The sequence below is a fragment of the Hemiscyllium ocellatum genome, chromosome 8 (genome assembly GCF_020745735.1).
Source record: "Hemiscyllium ocellatum isolate sHemOce1 chromosome 8, sHemOce1.pat.X.cur, whole genome shotgun sequence".
NCBI lineage: Eukaryota > Metazoa > Chordata > Chondrichthyes > Orectolobiformes > Hemiscylliidae > Hemiscyllium > Hemiscyllium ocellatum.
The window spans coordinates 68,915,256-68,935,320 of record NC_083408.1 but is presented as its reverse complement, the minus strand read 5'-3'; the positions used below and the strand labels follow the sequence as shown (position 1 = coordinate 68,935,320).

Here is a 20,065-nt window from a genome sequence, read left to right as displayed (position 1 = left end):
TGCCAAATACAGTACACCATCATTATCTTGATTCTCGGCCTCATTATGCTCACTGACAATCTTCTAATCAGGCCAATAAATTGCCCTCAACTCCCTATTATGTTAGTTAACAGCCAATTACTTTATTAAATATCTTCTGGAAGCACATAAAGCAAACGTCAAGAATCATTCTCCTTCAAGATACTAACTGTCTCTTCAAAAGAACAAGCAGAATCTATACACTGGAGCTCTTACTGGTCAGCCCAGGTTACTGGTCAATTCCTCTTTCCAAATGTAGGAAATGCCAATTTTACCTTTTGTTTGTTGTTTTTAAGCCGAGGGAATTTGACTGGAACCATTCTATAGCTTTGTCCTCCAAAAGTAAATGATATGTGGTGAAATATGGATGGATTTCCCTGTGATCCCATCCCAAACAGGAATAGGACACAATGGAAAAAGTGGAAAACAGGTCCTGTCCCTCCCTTTACAAATTGTGCCCATCATAAAGCTACCTCAAGGTCAGCAATCCATCTTACTATTCAGTCACACCTAATAGATCAAAAATCTTAAAAAGCCAACATTTAATTCTTAGTGAAATTTCTGGATCTCTTTTGTGATTCTGGTTTAATGTTCATACTCAATCCATGAGCTAATACTTTCCATTTCATTTCTTCAGGAATACTTTTATGATGAGAAATCAAATAAAAAACTCTATGCTGTGTTCTGGGAAATCCACATTGGGTAACTTATTAAGCGCGTGGATGTCCCTCCTGTGGATACTTGACAATCCCATGGGCTCCATCTGTTTCTTGCCTAAGGTCTCATGTGAGTTCTAACATTTGGGTCATAAACTGTCCACATGCTGTCATTTCTATTGTCAAAATCTAATTCATGACCCTGAGCAGTGCAAAAAAAACACTGAGAAGTGCAATTTTGTAGATAATGTGGAAACTATTTGGGCACTAAATCTAAGTGCTGTTTTACAAGAGGGCTCTGTAACATGAAGTAGTTTGCCCTGGTGAACGTGCATAACACCCAGGTAAACTCTAACTTCTTTAATGTGCTCTGCTATTCTGGGACGAGTTATTTACAGAAAATAGATTTGTAGCTTGAAGCCATATCACTGCAATTCAGGGCTGATAAAGGCAATTGTTTAAAAAAAGAATTTGTACACTGCTGGTGAGAAAAAAAACAAGATTCAAATACGCAAACAAGACAAACAATCCAAACTGTAGAGGAAAATCATGGAGTGAATTGCAAAGGTTGCAAGCTAAAATTAAATAATTGTCAGCTGCCAGAATGAAAATGTGCACCATAGGAAGATTTTGGAATCATGGGTCAGCCCTTGGCTTTCTCATCTTTGATAATACTATAAAAACAGAAATGGTCCCACTGAATACTAACATGAATTTTATGTCACTTTTTTAAAACTTCCACTAACACAATTATAATGCAATACCTGTATAATGAATATTATTTATTCATTTGCAAACCACTAGCTATAAAAGTGTAAAATATATGTCACCACAGGCTGCTGTAAAGTGCATATTTGTTACATACATTTAAAACATGGTCCCTGTTCATATTTTCAGTGGACAGATAGGTAAAAATTTAACTTTTCTTTACCTAGAGAGTTTGCAGTTAAATCATTCTAAAATTGGTAACTTTGTTGTAGGTTGTTGGCTAAATCCAATATCTATTTTGCAGATTTAAACAGGAAAAACCAGGCTGAAGTATTTGCAGCCACTGTCAGCCAGGAGTGAGGAGGAGCTGATTCAGCTGAGCCTTTTCCTGAGGTCCTCAGTATTAGAGATGCAAGCCTGCAGTAACATCAATTTCCTCCACATATCATGCAGTAGCTGAAAATGCTTATACAGCAAAGGTTATGGGCCTACATGACATTCTGCCAATACTGCTGAAAACTTGCGCTCCGGAACTAGCTGTGCCCCTGGCCAAGATGTTCCAGTACAGCTACAACACTGGCATCTTCCTGGTAATGTGTCAAGTTATCCAGTTTTGTCCTGTTCACAAAAAATGCAATCTGGTCAATTACTGGCTTATCAGTGTACTCTTAAAGATCAATAAAGTAATGGAGTGGTCACTAACAGTGGTATCAAGCAGCACTTGCTCAGTAATAACCTTCTTATTGATGATCAATTTGGGATCTATCAGGGCCAGGTGAAAGTAAGGACTGCAGATGCTGGAGATCAGAGTCAAGATTAGAGTGGTGCTGAAAAAGTACAAACGGTCAGGTGGCAACAGAGGAGTAGGAAAATCGACGTTTCGGGCAAGAGCCCTTCATCAGAAATCCTGATGAAGGGCTCTTGCCCGAAATGTCGATTTCCCCCCCCCCACTTCCTGGATGCTGCCTGACCTGTTGTGCTTTTCCAATGCCACACTAATCTATCAGGGTCAGTCAGCTCCTGAGCTCATTAGCATGTTGGTGCAACCATCAACAAAAGAGCTGAACTCTAGAAGTGAGGTGAAACTGGCTGCCTTAGACATCAAGGCAATGTTTGACTGATTTATGGCATCAAGGAACCTCAAAAACTATAATCAATGAGGGTCAGAGGAAATCTCTCTGCTAATTGGAATCCTACTTAGCACAAAGGAAGAATTACAGAAAATAACAGACACATATACAGTAATCACAGAAAATGCTGGAGACACTCAGCAGGTCAGGCAGCATCGGTGGAGAGAGAAACACAGTTGATGGTTCAACTCCAATATGACTCTTCTTCAGAGAGAATCTAGTCATCTACTCATGACATTCAATGGCATTACCATTTGCTGAATCCCCCACTATCCACATTCTTGAGGGGGCTTACCATTGATCCAAAACTGAAATGGAGTATTCATATAAATACTGTGGCTACAGTTGTAGATCAAAGGATAGGAATCCTATGGTGACTGACTTACATACTGTCTACTCACAAACTTGCACTATCTACAAGGAACACGTCAGGAGAATGATGCTTGCACAGATACAGTTCCAACAATGTTCCAGATGCTCAACATCATCCAAATTAAAGCAGCATGCTCAGTTAGCATTGCAGCCAGCATCTTCTACAATACTCCCTCCAGCACGGGGGCAGCTCCATGTGGTACCATTTACAGGATGCACTGCAACAACTCACTAAAGCTTCTTTAACAGTACCTTCCAAGCTCTCAAGGTCTGCCACTTAGAATACAAGGGCAGTGTTTCTTGAACACTGCCATCTACAAGTGGTTCTCCAAGTCACACACCACCCTGATCTGGCAGTATATAGTCATTCTTTCCCAATTGCTGATCAAATTTCTGGCGATCCCTTCCTTACAGTACCGTAGGTTTACCTACTGCAGCTGTACAAAACTCTGGTGCGGCCACACTTGGAGTATTGTGTACAGTTCTGGTCACCACATTATAGGAAGGATGTGGAAGCTTTGGAAAGGGTTCAGAGGAGATTTACTAGGATGTTACCTGGTATGGAGGGAAGGTCTTATGAGGAAAGGCTGAGGGACTTAAGGCTGTTTTCATTTGAGAAAGAAGGTTGAGAGGTGACTTATTGCAACATATAAGATAACCAGAGGGTTAGCTAGGTTGGACAATGACAGCCTTTTTACTTGGATGGTGATGGCTAGCACAAGGGGACATCGCTTCAAATTGAGGGATGATAGATATAGGATAGATGTCAGAGGTAGCTTCTTTACTCAGAGAATAGTAGGGTTGTGGAATGCAGTGCCTGCAACAGTAGTAGACTCGCCAACTTTAAGGGCATTTAAATGGTCATTGGATAGGCAAATGGGCGAGAATGGAATAGTCTAGGTTAGATGGGCTTCAGATTGACTTCACAGGTCAGCGCAACATCGAGAGCAAAAGGACTGCACTGCGCTGTAATGTTCTCTGTTCTACTCCCCACAGACTTTGGCAGTTAATGAAAGGCAGCTCACAACCAACTTTTCCAGGATTAGGGATGGACAATAAATGGTGGTCTAACCAACATTACCCATATTCTGTGAATAAATTTTAAAAAAACAAAATAAACACATGCAAGAGAAAGAAAATGGTGCATTGTAAAGTTTTAAACAAAGAATAATTTGTAATTTATATTTTGGCACATCCAGGAAGAAGGCCCAGTGAAGAAAGTGTTTCATTATTGAAGAGTAGTCTAGGCAAATTCAATGACTAGAATTGTATATCAGAATTATTCTAGGACAGGGTAGTCTTGTTGCTTCAACCTCTATGGTGGTGCTGAGTATGAGAATGGCTCCCCTCTGATTGACAGAGCTTTTACTGGGCAGGATGCCCACTCCTGTGGTCTTGGTTCCAAGTGAAGATTTGCTAGTGTCCTTGCCACTGCCTGAATGGTGTGTGGCTTTGTGGGCCTTCCTTGAAAGAGGTAGTGCAGGTCTCTTTACTGAGTCTCCAGATTCTACTCCAAGAATTTGTCGATTTTGACTTTTGGTTAAGTCCATTTACAACAGAAGGTGTGAATTCCACAGATGACTTTCATCTTTACTTGTCCATTCAAGGAGTACATTACCCATGGGTAATCAACTGAGAGCTTTCCAAAAACCTCAGAGAGTTTGAGCATGAATTGTAAAAATCATCCGATGCAAGCATGTTAATAGCCATTTGGTGCCCATTTTTGAAAGAAGCCAATTCCAGAACATTCTATGCTTATTAAAGTCCATTTTAACGTTATGAATATTGTTGAGATGGCCCTCTGAGATGTGCTGCAATGTGAAAGATGCTACTAGAAGGCTGGAACTAGAGTTGCTCATGAAAGAACTACTGCAAGATCATCTATATCTCGTGTTAATAAATAGTGTTCGAAGAAACACCTGATGCTTAGTCTCAGCGACTTCCTACAAACAAATTCATATTAAAATATGCTGGCATCAATGGAGCTAGAATAGATGGTGCTTTCCTCTGAAGAATCATAAGGTGAGACTCCTGGTAGGAGTAAATCACTTTGTCCCTGAGCCTCTTCCAGGATTCAACACGGGGATTAGGACTCATCTAATACCCCACGTTTTCACTGACCTGGATAGCCTTCTTCAATCAGAGGACAGTGAACCTGCGAGATTCCCTGCCACACATGGCTGTGGAGGCCAAGGCACTGAATTTATTTAAGAAATAAATAGAGATCCCTGGACACTAAAGATATCTGGGGGTATGGGGAGAGAGCAGGAGTACAGTGTCGAGATATAGCAGCAGCCATGATCAGGTTGAATGTTAGAATAGGCCTGAAAGGCTGAATGGCCCACCTCTACTCCTATTTTATATTTTTCTCCGTTTCTATGACCCTGCCTCTTCTGCAGCCCCTCAAAGCAACTGAATGACCAATGCAGATGAAAAGATAGAGTAATGGAAAATATGCTTAGGACCATGAGACTACAACACGTAGAAGCAAATGGAGGCCTTTCAGCCCATCCAGGTTGCTATACCATTCAATGAGATCATGGCTGACCTTATAATCTTCACCTCCATTTTCCTGCATTTTCCCTAGGATGCTTGATTCCCTTATTGATTAGAAATCTGTCTATCTCAGCCTTGAATATACTTAACAATCCCGTTTCAATAGCCCTCTGCAGAAAAGAATTCCAATGTTTCAGTACCCTCTGAGAGAAGACATTTCTCCTCATCTGTATCTTAAATGTATGACCCATTATTTTGGGATTATGCCCTCTGATCCCAAATGCTCTCACAAAAGAGAAACAACTTTCCCATATCTACCTTGTTAAGTCCATTAAGAATTGTATCTATGGCACGGGCAGCACAGTGGCTCAGTGGTTAGCACTGCTGCCTCACAGCATCAGGGTCCCAGGTTTGATTCCAGCCTCGGGTGACTGTCTGTGTGGAGTTTGCACATTCTCCCCATGTCTGTGTGGGTTTCCTCCCACAGTACAAAGATGTGCAGGTCAGGTGAATTGACTGTGCTAAAAAGCCCATGGTATTAGGTGCATTAGTGAGAGGGAAATGGGAATGGGTGGGTTACTCTTTGGAGGGCCAGTGTGGACTTGTTGAGCCAAAGGGCCTATCCCCACACTGTAGGGAATCCAATCAATAAAAGTTGACTCTCGTTCTTCTATATTCCAATGAGTACAGGCAAGTACAAGTCTAAATCATTGACTTTACTGCAAAAGTCTGTATCAGGATTATTGGTCAATCAATTCAAAAATCAAGAAGCTTAATATTAACTTGCATCTTGACTCAGGGCAGCCATTACTGTATCGGTTGACACCATAGAATGGCTTGGCGCCGTCCACCTTCAACAATCAGGATCCCCGGGTTTTGGAAGCAACTAGTTAAAGGCTAGTTTTTGGACACACGTATCTATGCTGATCAAGTTATTATTGAGCCTATTTATGCAGAATCAGAACAGATCCTTGTTGAGTTGGCAGGCTCATATATAAGGTTGTACAAGACAATCTATGCAAAGCTAATGACCACATTTAATTTTGTAAGAAAATGTCTCTGTCTCTGCAATAAAAGCAAACTTTTACAGCAAGAAAACTGGAGAACATTTTTTTCCCCCAGATGGAACTCGGCATTTCCAAAGAATGGAAGCTTCATACGTGAAGTTTGGATGATCTTCAATCAAAGTGCCCAAGCATTTCCACAAGTTTGATCAGCCTTGTGATGCTTCTTATCCTGTTGCACTTGAAGAGGGTGAACCTGCATTTTTAGATGGTCTCAGACAGGAGAAAGACCCAGTGAGTGAATGAGAGAAGATGGCACCATCAGGCCCAGTCTCAGCATTTCACAAAGATTATAATGCGGTGTGTGACTTCTAGTTATTGATGCAATTCACCAAGATCCCTCTGATTTTCTTCCTGAGCTGGATGTGTAAACTTCTTGAACTATCCTCAGAGTAGTGCCAGTTCATGTGCCAAATATTGTTAACAAAGTATCACCAAATGCAGTTACTGAGGGCATGACAGACATTTCAATAATCTCAACTGTACAGGGCAGTGACAATAATCTTCTAACCATCAACAGCCAGATTAAGCTTGATGAGATTTCACAGACTTCACAAGATCAAAGAGTATAACAAACTCTATACAGGCAAAGTTAAAAATCACACAACACCAGGTTATAGTCCAACAGGTTTAACTGGAAGCACACTAGCTTTTGGAGCGACGCTCCTACATCAGGTGATCCTGATGTACACCCCAGTCCAACACCGGCATCTCCAAATCACATCTGTACAGGCAGGAAGGTCCCTTTGGAAAACTGACACACCAGAATGACAGTCTACATTTCCATGAAAACCCACACCTTACTTAAACTTCTAGAGGTACTGTTACAAATAACAGCATTTGAAGACAAATCCATTTTATAATCTTTCTCGCCCTGAATGGCTTCCAGCAAACACAGGCCTAATCCCAATGATCCTCATGACAAATCTCTCTGCGCATGGGACAATGTCCACAAAAGTAGTTATTTTGAATTTGCAGTACTTGTACAAATCTCCTGAAAGCTTAATTCCAATACTCTATGTTCTCTCAAATATTTCACTCATCTCTTCATCCTAAACTTGATAAAACCACACAAGAATCTCAAAATATCATGATACAATTATACCGCTTAGGAAGAGAAATGTTGAAACCTAACAGCTATTATTCAAGGTTGAACCTTTACCATTCAGCTATGTTTACTTGCCAAATGATCCTTTCATAGATGATATGATGAAAAAGTAGTACAAGATGAGACCAACTAAGGTCTAGACAAAAAGTATTGGTATCGTTTCTATAATTACTGACCAGTCTCGATCCTCAGGCAACCTTCAAGAGGCAATCATTCCTTTCAATATCATGAAGTCCAGGATAACATTAGAAAGCCTATCAGTCCCATTTCAGCTGTTCGATTCATCATCACCTCACAGATTATCTGTGCCAACAAGAACAGGCATAATTGCAAGGCTGACTAAGTAAGCTTTCAGGTGAGAGGATAGTGGCAATAATGTTAAGAAAATACTTTCAATAAATAATGTTAGAAGAGAAGAATGTACTTGGTGGGGGAAGACATAGGTAAGTGTTAGGGAATATTTAGATGAATTTCTGAGGTAAGCTGTGATGCAACTGTGATCTCTGTAGTCTTTTGAAGGAGACTCTGTGAGAGGGTTGGAACTGAAATAGTTTAGGGCAGAGATGCCAACAGCAAGATCATCATGTATAAAATGTTAATAAATATTGTTTGAAGAAACGCCCTGGGCTTATCTGTCGAACAAATCCAAAGTAAAACAAATTTGACATACCTTTAGTGGGCTTGGCAAGGTACTCATGCTGTTTATCCCACAACTTCATTAAATTTTCCTGCCATACGGCTTTACAAGAAAATTCTCCCTAAAATTGAGTGAATTTTAAACATAAAGCCACATTTAATACGCATGGCTTATTTGATGGATTATATTCATGTTATTGTGAAAGATGGTTAATTAAAAGTTGGGAACCATGTCACAAACTCACATTTTCCAACAGCTGACCTATCACAGCACAGCGAGTGTTCTTGAAGGAAGCAAGCAATTAAGCTGCACAAATAGTGAGCTCATTGAACTGCAACTGACTTTTATCATGTCAGAGACCATCTGAACACAGAAGCAATAAAAAGATTGTTGCCATGACCACCACTGAGAACTAACTGCAACAAAGATGGATTACTTCCTAAATGAATGTTACTGATTCTATGTATCTAGTTGTTATAAAAGATAACTGTGACATGAGTGTAGCATCAAAATGAAATATTTTAGTGCCTCTTTGACGATGAGAAATATATTTGAGGTTTAATTCTCATTATTTCCTCCCCTAAGAGATTAATGATGGGTTTATCTTACAAAACAGTTCTGTAATCCTTTTGGCTGCCAGTGTTGTGTAATGTAACCCATTTACTGAACGTTATGGAGAAGATACAACAACACCACAGCAACAATGATTGAAATGTTACTACCAATGTCGCTTGCCAAAGCAGCATGACTCCATGGGCAATCTGTGCCATAGGAAGTGATTCTTTCCATAATCCACAGAAGAAATGGTTGCCCTCACTTGACTACATCCCCTGTCTCTTGCTCACCTCATCAGGAATGTATCTACATGGCCTTGGCAAGCCTGCGCCAAGTGTCTGCTTCTATAGCTTCCATCACTGGCTTGGTCTGGAGGCTGACTACAGTGCCAGTATTGGCCACTGCATTGGTGGTGCTGCTGGTATTGTAGAACTACCAACCTTCTGATTGGCTGGAAGCACTTGGGGGCTTGACATCCTGTCTTGTGGAAGTAGAAGCTACACCCGCAGGAAACTAATTGCTTGACAAGAAGGCAAAACCAGGGAAACTTGCAATGACACATTCTGTTGCAAATTATCTTGTACACCTCAAAATGGAGCTCGACCTGTGACTATTTGTAGGTATTATTACCATTTTTTACTGGTTATCCCCTCTAGGTGAACCTTACAAACCAGCATCATAGACTTCCAGGGCCAGACAACAGTCCTGCGTTAAATCCAGCATCCACTTCTCTGACTCTGACTTTGTATATCTCCTTCCTGTCTTCAGTATTTTTAGCTAGGAATTCAGTTGTCTCATCCCCATACTATAGAATTTCTTCCCTGAATCTCGCTATATTTGTTCACCTTTCTTGTCTTTTTAATATCCTCTGTGAAGTAGACCTCCATACGTGTGATTTTAATTGTACTATTTGCAAACATTGTCCTTATTGACCCAGCAACCATATTTCCTTATGCTTCGGTAAGGCTTTTTGGAAGCTCTCTCAAGCAACCCATTTGATTGGCACCACATCCAAAGACTTACATTCCCTCCAGTTCAATCTCACCAGAAGTAGTGCATACCATCCACAAGATGCACTGCAGAAATTCACCTAGGCTTCTGAGACAGCACCTTCTGAACTCAAGACCACTAGCATTCAAAAGGACATTGGCAGCAGGCATATGGGAACACCACCACCTGCAAGTCCCCCTCCAAGCCACTTGTCACTGGATCTAAGCTTTGGAACTCCCTAATGGCATTAAAGATCTGTGTACAACACATGGACTGCAGGGGTGTCAGGAGGCAACTCACCGACACCTTCTCTAGGGCACTAGGGATGGGATAAATACTGGCCCAACCAGCAATGCACACATCCCATTAATGCACAAAAATAAAAGTTTTTCAACATTTAAAAGGTACCATCTAAACACAAGCTGTTGTGACACCTTTCAATTCCTAGGCTTACTTCCTGTCCTGATTGACAGATTTAAAAGCCATTCTTTCTACCATCTTTGACATGAAATGAATCACAAGTTATTTCATGCAAATTGACCAGATTTCATCACTAACACTTAATTTAACATTGAGGTAACCCATAAGCTCTTCAAAAAGAACAACAAGAAAGGAACATATTGCATATTAAAGTGAGCAATTCCAGTATCTTAGCGACTGTTTGTTTTTAATGCTGGTGTTAAACAGTTATAATTTATAAGTATTTTGTGCAAAGGTGCATATGAATGGCAAAGAAATGACCTGAAAGCAAAGGTCTGGCTTGAGAATGTTTGGAATGTCATGGCTGTTTAAGAGCTCTGTTTATTCACACCTGTGTGCCAAAATGCTGTCATCTCAGGAGTGGCCCCTATTACAAGAGGGTCAAGCACCAAGCAGACCTAATTAAAAGCTCATTACATGAGACAATTTCCATTAGCATGCCAAACTCCATGTTAATCCATTAGCACCGTGACTCTCTTCCGAAGCTTTAAATTCCAGCTCCTTTCCCGAGGGACTGCAAACCAGGGAAAGCCAGAAATTGCTGTTCTCATTCAGTGAACATCAGTTATTCAAATCTTAATACGCAGTTTCTGGATTATTTTACATTTAGGATAATTTACTCTACCTTTTTCAGAGCTGATTAAGAAAGAGGCCAACGTGTTAGAGTTCAAGGTATTCACACAGCACCTGCTCTGAATAAACAGGACAAATAAAAGGAGAGCTGGATTTGCTGAGTGTTTATTACATGCTCCATGTCTGAGCTCTTAAAATAGGCAACTTGTATTACAATATACACATCTTGATTTATTTGATACATCTCATTTGCAGTTGTTATCTTTTACTCGGTATTATACACTCTTTTTGTGTGTGTGTGTGTTTATTTAATTACAGCTTAAGTCTTTAATACTAGCATTGATATCGAGGAGATTGTAGTATAAACGTCTGCAATTAAAAAATGTACATACTTACCTCAGGATAAATTCTGCGAATCTGTAGGTATCTTCCTTCTGATAGAAATGAAAAACAGTTAAGTGTCATGAATTATTTTTTATAATATTTGTTCATGGGATGTGGGTGTTGTTGGCTAGACCTGTATTTATTATCCATCCCTAATTGCCCAGGAACTGAGAGTCTTGCAATACCATTTCAGAGAGCAATTAAGAGTCAATCACATTGATGTTGGTCAAGAATTACATGTAGGCCAGACCAGGTAAGGTTGCCAAATTGCCTTCCTGAGAAGACATCAGTGAACCAAGTAGGTTTTTTTGTGACTATCACAATGTCCCCACATGGTCCCCACTGGGCTAGCTTTTAATTCCAGATTGTTAGTTAATACAAATTTTATTACCTACCATAGTGAGAGTCAAATCCAAGTGCCCAGAACTTTAGAGGCTATGGTTTCTGGATTACTAGAACCAGTAATTACCATCGCACCATTCTCACCTTTAAAAATGTCAATATCCCAAACCTTCCTGCAATTACGTTAGTGATACTGCAGCATTAAAAATTTGCATAGATCAGTTTTCAGATACAGAATGAACAGCCTAGTAATCCAGCTTGATAATCCCAAATGCTAGAATAGAAATCTTACCTCAGTCATGGTTTCATGAAGCCACCTTGTTGTTGTAAAAACCCATCTGGTTCACTAGGGAAGGGAATCTGTCATCCTTACCTGGTCAGGCCTGCATGTAACTCCAGACAGCAATGTCGTTGACTCTTAACTACCCTCTGAAATGGCCCAGTAAGCCATTTTGTTCAAGCGCAGTTAGGGATGGAAACAAATTCTGGTCGTACCAGGGACACTCATATTCCAATGAAACGTATAACACTCACGCGGTAGGATATGTAAGGAGACAAATACCCACTTAGAAAATTCCCTGAGACATCCAACTTGAAATCCAATCAGGGCAGCATGGTGGTTCAATGGTTAGCACTGCTGCCTCACAGCACCAGGGACCCACATTCGATTCCAGCCTCAGGCGACTGTGTGGAGTTTGGACATTCTCGCTGTGTCTGCATGGGTTTCCTCTGGGTGCTCCAGTTTTCTCCCACAGTCCAAAAGATATGCAGATTAGGTGATTTGGCCATGCTAAATTGCCCATAGTGTTCAGGGTTGTGAGGATTAGGTGCATTGGTCAGGGGTAAATATATCATAGAGAAATGGGTCTGGATGGGGTTCTGTGTGGACTTGTTGGGCCAAAGGACTTGTTTCCACACTGTAGGGATTCTATGAGAAAGTTGAGATTGCCCCAGACATACTTACGGTGTTCTTCAATCTCAGGACACAGACTCATGCAATTAGCCTTTTTTGACTCCATTTCTGGCCCAAAGAAACAGACAATATTAAGTCCAATTTCTAGGCCTACACGCTTTTTTGTTGTTATTGACCTTCTATACTTGCAGGTGCCTGAGCAAATACCTATTTTGCAGTATCTTAGGATTTACCAAGTTTCAAAGCTACCAGATATAATGGAATATTTTCTTTTCAGCGCGACAGGATCAAACAAAGCACCTTGAACCATGTTAATTTTCATGTCAGTGAATTATACCACAGACTGAGCAAAACAGGCAGTTTATTATTTAAAAAGGAAAACAAAAAGGCATGCTGTCAGATCTTAAGCAAACTGAAATGGAACAAGGTAAACAGAGACATCTATAAACTTTTGTAAGTTATAAGTGGTTCTCTGTGGCCTGCCTTGCCTCATTAACTGCTGAAAGAAGCACCAGCTTAGCCTTCTGGGATACCTAACACCCAAAGTCTGTTACAAGATGAACTCTGGGTTATTTCAACTCACAGGTCCACAGTCAAACTTAGCTTTAAACACCTTCTTGACCTCAACCTTTTTTCATAATATCTGCACTATTAACCAGCTGAAGAAATGATAGATGTGCCTCTCAGAAGACCTGCCAAAAGCTGGTCATCATCAGAGGGTAGGAGATCAATAAAAGCTTTGCAGCAAAAAAATGTTAAGCTATCAATTGCAGGCCCCATCCCCTGGGTTTTCCTTTCCCTTCCTTCTTTCTTTCGTGAAGTGAATAGAATGAGATGGAGATCTCCCTCTTGTCCAAGGAAACAGTATCATTATCCCAGTGTGATAGAGCCATTCAGTAGGGAAAGCAGTCTGAAACTGAGAGGCCTGTATACCAGAACTGCAAATTGGACTGTTCCTTTGACTAGGACCAGAAGGATCTCAGTACAGTGTAATATTACAGCTCTCAGACAGGCTGCAAGGCCTGCTGCTAAAGAGCCCATCTGGCACAGGCAAAGAATAGCAATAATTACAAGCTGATGATAGACATGGAAAAAAAACCCACTGAGCTAGCTTTTAAGAACTATAGGCCAGGACTGTTGGGAAATTATATACTGAAGTCCTTTCAAGTTCAGCCTTTTTGGTGTACTTACACATTGATTCTAAACATTTTAAACATAGTAATAAACACTCTTAGAATTTTTTTATTACTATCTTAGGAGACCAATTTAATTAGGTATGAAAAGATAAGTCTATATTTTTATTAATAATGATGGAAATGCAAACAAGTTGCTATAATGAAGAATACAAGAATACTAAACCATACTTTACTATAGTTGCATGCATAACAGTTCAAAAGAGTCTATAAATCCTTCCACAGGCCATTCAAAAATTTATTTGTCTAAATGTTGCAGCTTAACCATCAAATGCAGATGCCCATAATTAAAGCAGTGTTTTACTGCAGAGAATACCTTTTCAATTTAGTTGAAAATATATGGAATTTTATATGAAAGAAATGCATGTGAGCAAAGACGTCATGCCGATTTTGTTTTTATAGATGGATCACAGATAGGTTAGCAGAAATAAGTACTGTCCTTTTAACTTTACAGTCAATAAAACTTATGTCTGTCTGGAATACTGTGATTTCCTGTAATTAATTTTATGTTGTCCATCTCCATGGTACATATACAACAATTTAGGGCTTTTTAAAAGACAAATACAAAGCTGCCTTGCATTAATTCTTTAACTCATGGGTTGGGTCAACTCTGAACAAGTTCTACGTAAAAAGAATCTACGTATTGTTGAAACAAATATTGGACTTGTCTTGAATGTGCAATATACCCAAGACTGAATTATATCCTAATTCAATAATAATTGTGCATTCATGGACTCTCAATCCTTTCAACAAAAGGAAGAATACACCTGCTGTGCTGTTACTTTGAAAGTAAAAATATTGCAAAAAAGAAAAGAGCTACATTCAGCAGAGCATTAGAATTTAACTAATAACAATTGGCTCTGTATCATGAGCTTATGGACATGAAAAAACTTAAAACGCCCCTCTTTTCTCACAGTACTCAGATATCCAGATCCATTTTGTGAGTAGCTTTGCTATAGTTATCCAAAATGTCCTATTTATATTAAAAGCATTTCATGGTGGATCCAATTAAAATCTGTCAATTTGCTTGAATCTTTGTTACTGCCTGGAAATGATTTTGGCTTCTGTTAAAATGTGGTTGCTTGGAAAAGAGAAACTTTCGTTCACCTCAACCAATTTTCATGTCAGCAATGCTACTTCTCCATCCTGGCACGACGGAGCATATTTTTGCCTACATCTCACACTCTGACTTAATCAATCGGCAAATTATGCACAGAGGTCAATGCAGCCAATTCTGATCTGCCACTTCTAATTTTCTGGTAACCCAAATTAGTCACCAATAACCAGGAGCCCTGTGTTCTCTGCATCCTTACTGCCATTAATTGAAAGACTGAGTTGGATGTAGAACTTCACAAAATTGACCCTTGAAGTCAGTCTGCCTACTCAGCATCACGCAGTACGACCCAGTTACAGATTGAAACATTTAAGGTGTGAGTATGAAAGCTTATTTAATATACCGCAGTCAGAGGAGTGCAGGTACCCTCCTCTATACTGGATTATTTCATACTGGTGCAGGTCCAACACAGTTGCAGTGTGAATGTTATCCTGAAGTAACACTATTGTGGGCTTCCGTTTGGTCTGCTTACTTACCTGTAGCCCTAAATAGCATCCACCATGAGTAACCCATCATTTAGTGCACAAACAAACATGTGAGCCTGCCAAGTAAATGTTAAATACAAATAAAGCTTCTTTAATTATTTGTTAGCTTCTATTGGCTGTGTTAACTTTTGTATGTTACAGATTGTAATTGACCTTGAAAGACATAAACCAGAAAATGTCCAAGGTCTTATCAAAATACAAACAAATCAGTGAAGCAGCTGTAACGCAATGAGTGGTGAACCAATTGGAACAGAATATTTTGAGAGGGCTTGCCAGGGTAGATGCTGAGAGGATATTTCTTCTCATAGGGGAGTCTGGAACTAGTGGCAAAGTTTAAAGATAAGGGGTTTCCCAATTAAACCAGAGATGAAGAGGAATTTCTGTGGAAGAAATTCTGTTCCACAAAGTGCAGTGCAGGCTGAGTCATTGAATATATTCAAGGCTAAATTAGACACGATTTTTAATCACAAAGGAATCAAGTCAAGGAGTACAGCAAATAAAGTCCTGTTATGGCCACAATTAGACCAATCATGAATGGCCTACTCCCACTCCTATTTCTTATGATATTGTGATTAGCACCACTCTATAAATAATGAAATGGCTCAAACAATATGCCAAGTAGCTGCATTTAGTTAATTGTCTCTGCATAACACTTTTAAGTATACGTGTAATTACTTACTTATTTAGTCTTTGAAAATATATCAGAATTCAAATGGAATATAGTCAAAGTCAGACATGTGCAATTCTATTCGCAACTTGTCTTAATTTCTTGATTTATTGTATATAAACCACTTTATTCTACTTATATTGTTCTATGTTATTTATTTCCTGATTAAGATAATCTGGCATTAGAAAAAACTGGTCATTCGACTACATCTGAAAATCTAAACAACCGGCTAATTCAAAATTAAATTGCAGTTTTAGTGATAAAACTAAAATACTTTTAAAAAATGAGAAAAATCAGATGTAAAATAAAGAAGTGGTGTACCCTCACATCAGGCTGCCAGGGTTACAGGAAACTATTAGCTGTAAGTTATGATTCTCATATAAAAGACCAAAAACTTGTAAAACATGGTTAGGTCCAATTTTCGTAGCGAACTAATCCTTCTGTAACCTCCCTGAGTAAATTTGTTGCTCTATTTGCCCACATAAAATAGTAACTCCTCTTCAAAACACTTCAATCACAAAACCAGTTGAGACACTCTGAAGATTAGAGAGTTAGTTTAAATATAATTTCTTAAATTTAACTCTTATGTTACAGCTCTGTGGAATTGTTTTTATTCATTCATAGAATGTGAATGTCACTGGCAAGGTCAACATTCATTCCTATCCCAAATTGCCTTTGAGAAATCTAACCCTAACTGTAACCCTTCCTGAGCCACTGCAGTCCATGTAATGTGGGTGCTCTCGCAGTTTTAAATGTTTATTGAAGGCACTTTTAAATTCAAGATCCAAATTATTGAATAGTAATTCAATCAGCCAAAGTAAAATTTGTTCACAAGAATGTTAAACATTTACTATAAATTCATTCTAAAACAATTACTTTAGTTAGTGGCGTGGATTCACTAACCAAACACCTGCCTGTAACTCAGACTTATCTGTTTCAATTCTGCCTATTTGTTAGTTTCCATTCCTCACAAAGGTAGAAAGCTTCTTGCTAATCTTCAAGTTAGATTGTCATATAGATTTATTTTAATTCTCCTTCCGTCAAAACTCATGAAAATTATAGTCAAAGAGAAGGTATTGATTGTTACATACAGGACAATCCTCTCATTCTCTGAACTGGTCACCAACTTGTGCAATTTATTTGATTTTTAATACTTTAAATCTCATAATCCAAAAGTGGGGATGATTTTTCTCAGTTCTTACCATAACATCAGAGAAACACTTCTCAATATTTCTAAAGCCTTTGATAAGCTATGAAATGACAAGCTTGTTAAGAAACTGACCTCTTGATATACTTGAGCTTGGTTTATGACTTTCTCAGGAGGATGAAAATCAAAAATATGACTATTTATCTCTTTCAATGAACAATCAAAGCTAAAGCTGCCCACTTTTTCTGATGACAACACTTTACAAATTTGCACAACATTCATCAGAAAGGAAAATGTCTCCTGAAAGACTGTAGTGGACAACAGCAGAATAATGATGATAATTTTGAATTCATGTAGTTTTGCCAATGTGAAACACCAATTTGTCTGAAAACATGCTGAATAATAATACATTTATTTGAATTGCAGTGAGTAATATTATGTGGACAAATAGCAGCTGCTGTACCAAAAGCATGATTCAGCTAATTTGGTTTGAATTAACAAAATTAAATTAGCAAAAGTAAACAGGCACCAGATTCTTAACGTATGTTAATGAGGGCCCAAATGCCTGTTTTAGGATTCCTGTGCCAAGTTCGAGCTGTGCAGTAGATCAGACAGCCTTGCCTACAACCAAGAGCTCCAATTTTAAAAGGTCTCTGAGGGGCCATTGTTATTAGAAGTGTTCCTGCAAGTATATGTACTGCATCCTGATTGCCACTAGCACACTCCACTAGCCGCATTGCTGTCTCCACTCCTGCTCTAGCGACACACCTTTGCCAGACTGACAGCAGGGATTAGAGGCATGAAATTTATCTCTATTAAAGGGTCAAATTGTCTGTAGCTTCTAACTGACAGTCACCGACAACTCAGTCATATAAGGCCTTAGGCTTCTAGGATGGAGCCTGCACTTTCTCAAGCACAAAAAATAGGTTAGAAGCAAATTGATGTCCCAGGGATATTAGGGCATCATGAAGAAAATTGCAGCTTTTGTGAAAGACCTGATGGTCAGTTCAGGTCATAGATGTGTTGGGGGTGGGGAATGGTTATACTCCGAAAACTCTGAGTCATACTATTCTACAATTAAAGATTGGACACACTCTTAGATGTTAGACAATTAAATCGGGGAGGTGACCAGAAACACTGTACCAAAATAAGACTTAATGTTGTCACACAGCTCAACTATCAAGCATAGGACATTTTCATTTGTATGATGTAACCATTTTATGGCTAAACTCTGGATATCTTTGTGAAATAGGTTTGATAAGATTACCTGCTTGTGTCATGCTACATTAGAGAGGTTTTGCCAAGTTACATTCCTCAAAACAATTTTGACAGAACTATCGCAACAAATATTGCTAGCATTAAAGTCTAAACCTTGTATTTATGACCAAAACGTAGGAGCTGACTAAGCTCCTCAACATGTGTATGAACTTAAAAAGGTTATATAAACTGGCAGCCTTGAAACCATAAAACCAAAAGTCTTACAGAACAGAAGGAGGCTAATTGGTCCATTTAAAACTGTGCCAGAAGAATGTCCAAAATAAACCTTCCTCCTCCCCGCTCTCCCCATGTACTGGTACCTTCCTCTGCTTGAAAGATTCATCTAATTTTTCCACAAATGACGAAGATTGGAGATTGCTGTATTGCTGTCGTTGATGCTCCAAGAATGTGTCAACATTATTTGCAAGGCCAATATATGTTAATCATCCCTAATGTCATTGAGAAAGTGTTGTTGTGCTTTGTTTTGATGCAGCATAGGTCACGTGTAGATAGTCCCACACTACTGTTAGGAAAGGTATTCCAGATTTTTGACACAGTTTCAGTGAAGGAACAGTAATATGCCTCTAAATCAGGATGGTGTACAATCCAGAGAAGAACATGTTGGTGATGGTGTTCCCATGGGCTTGCTAACTGATTGGTGGTAAGCGTCATGAATTTTGAAGATGCTGTTGCAGGAGATATTGTGCTAAATTATTCACTGTGCCCGTGAAAGTGTTTAGTATGCACAGAAATTTATAAGCTGAGATAACCATAATTTGCTAATCCAAGACCCTTTAGAAGAGCAAAATATGTAGTCAACTTTCTGACAGCAAAGGCAATATGCAATAATAGCTGGGATTTCATCTACCCTAATGCGGACTGGAGTACAAACAATACAGAAGAGGCCACAGAAGGAAAAAGTGGTTGTTCTGCATTCAAGAGAACATCTTCAGGCAGCACATTAGAAGCCCAATTAAAGGAAGCTCATTTCCACATTTAGCCTTAGGAAATGAAGGTGGCCAAGTGGATGAATTACAGTGGGTGACCATTTTGGAGTTAGTGACCTTAATGCAATTAGATTTAACATAATTGTGGAAGAGAGCAGAGAAAGAACAAGAGTAATGGTTTTCAATTGAGGAAAGACAAATTTTACAAAGTGGTGTGGAGACAGAGGGCTACATGCAGATAGAAAATCAATGACAGATCTAGGGGAGAGATTCAAAAGCAAGCTTCTGCATGCAGGTATCCACACAAATAAGGGATGATCCTGCCAAATCCCGAGCCCCTTGGATATCCAGAACATACAGGGTAATAAAAGCAGACTAAGGGAAAATCCTGTGACAATCACAAAAACTCCTAGCAGAGTATACAGAGTTCTCTGGTGAAGTAAAAAAGGAAGTTAGGAGATATTGGCTGGTAAAGTCAAGGGAAACTCACAGAGCAATATCGTAGGAGCAAGAGAATGATGAAGGCAAATGTTGGGCTTATCAGAGATGTACAAGGCAACTTCTAAGTGAATGCAGAAAATGCGGGCATGTTTCTTAATCAGTACCTTGTCTTCACAAAGGAGAGGGATCATTCGGTCAGTCTAATTAAAGATGAGTGTGAAATATTAGATAAAATAAGCATCATGCAAGCAGAACAGGCGGAAGTGACCTTCTTGATAAACTACCATTTTATTTCTGGGTGTTAAGAGAAGCTAGGCTGAAAGTAACAGATTTCCAATTCTCACTAGTAATTAATGGAGTAACAAAGGACAGGAGACCTGTAAACATT

General features: G+C 39.2%; 1 long non-coding RNA gene across 1 annotated transcript in view; it reads right to left on the bottom strand.

Annotated features, from left to right (window-relative positions):
* LOC132817906 (uncharacterized) overlaps positions 1-20,065 on the bottom strand; it is a 226,171-nt gene that overhangs the window by 161,285 nt on the left and 44,821 nt on the right. The window contains exon 2 of the long non-coding RNA XR_009644931.1: positions 11,184-11,221. This is a non-coding gene — a long non-coding RNA (uncharacterized LOC132817906). The remainder of the gene's footprint in view (positions 1-11,183; positions 11,222-20,065) is intronic.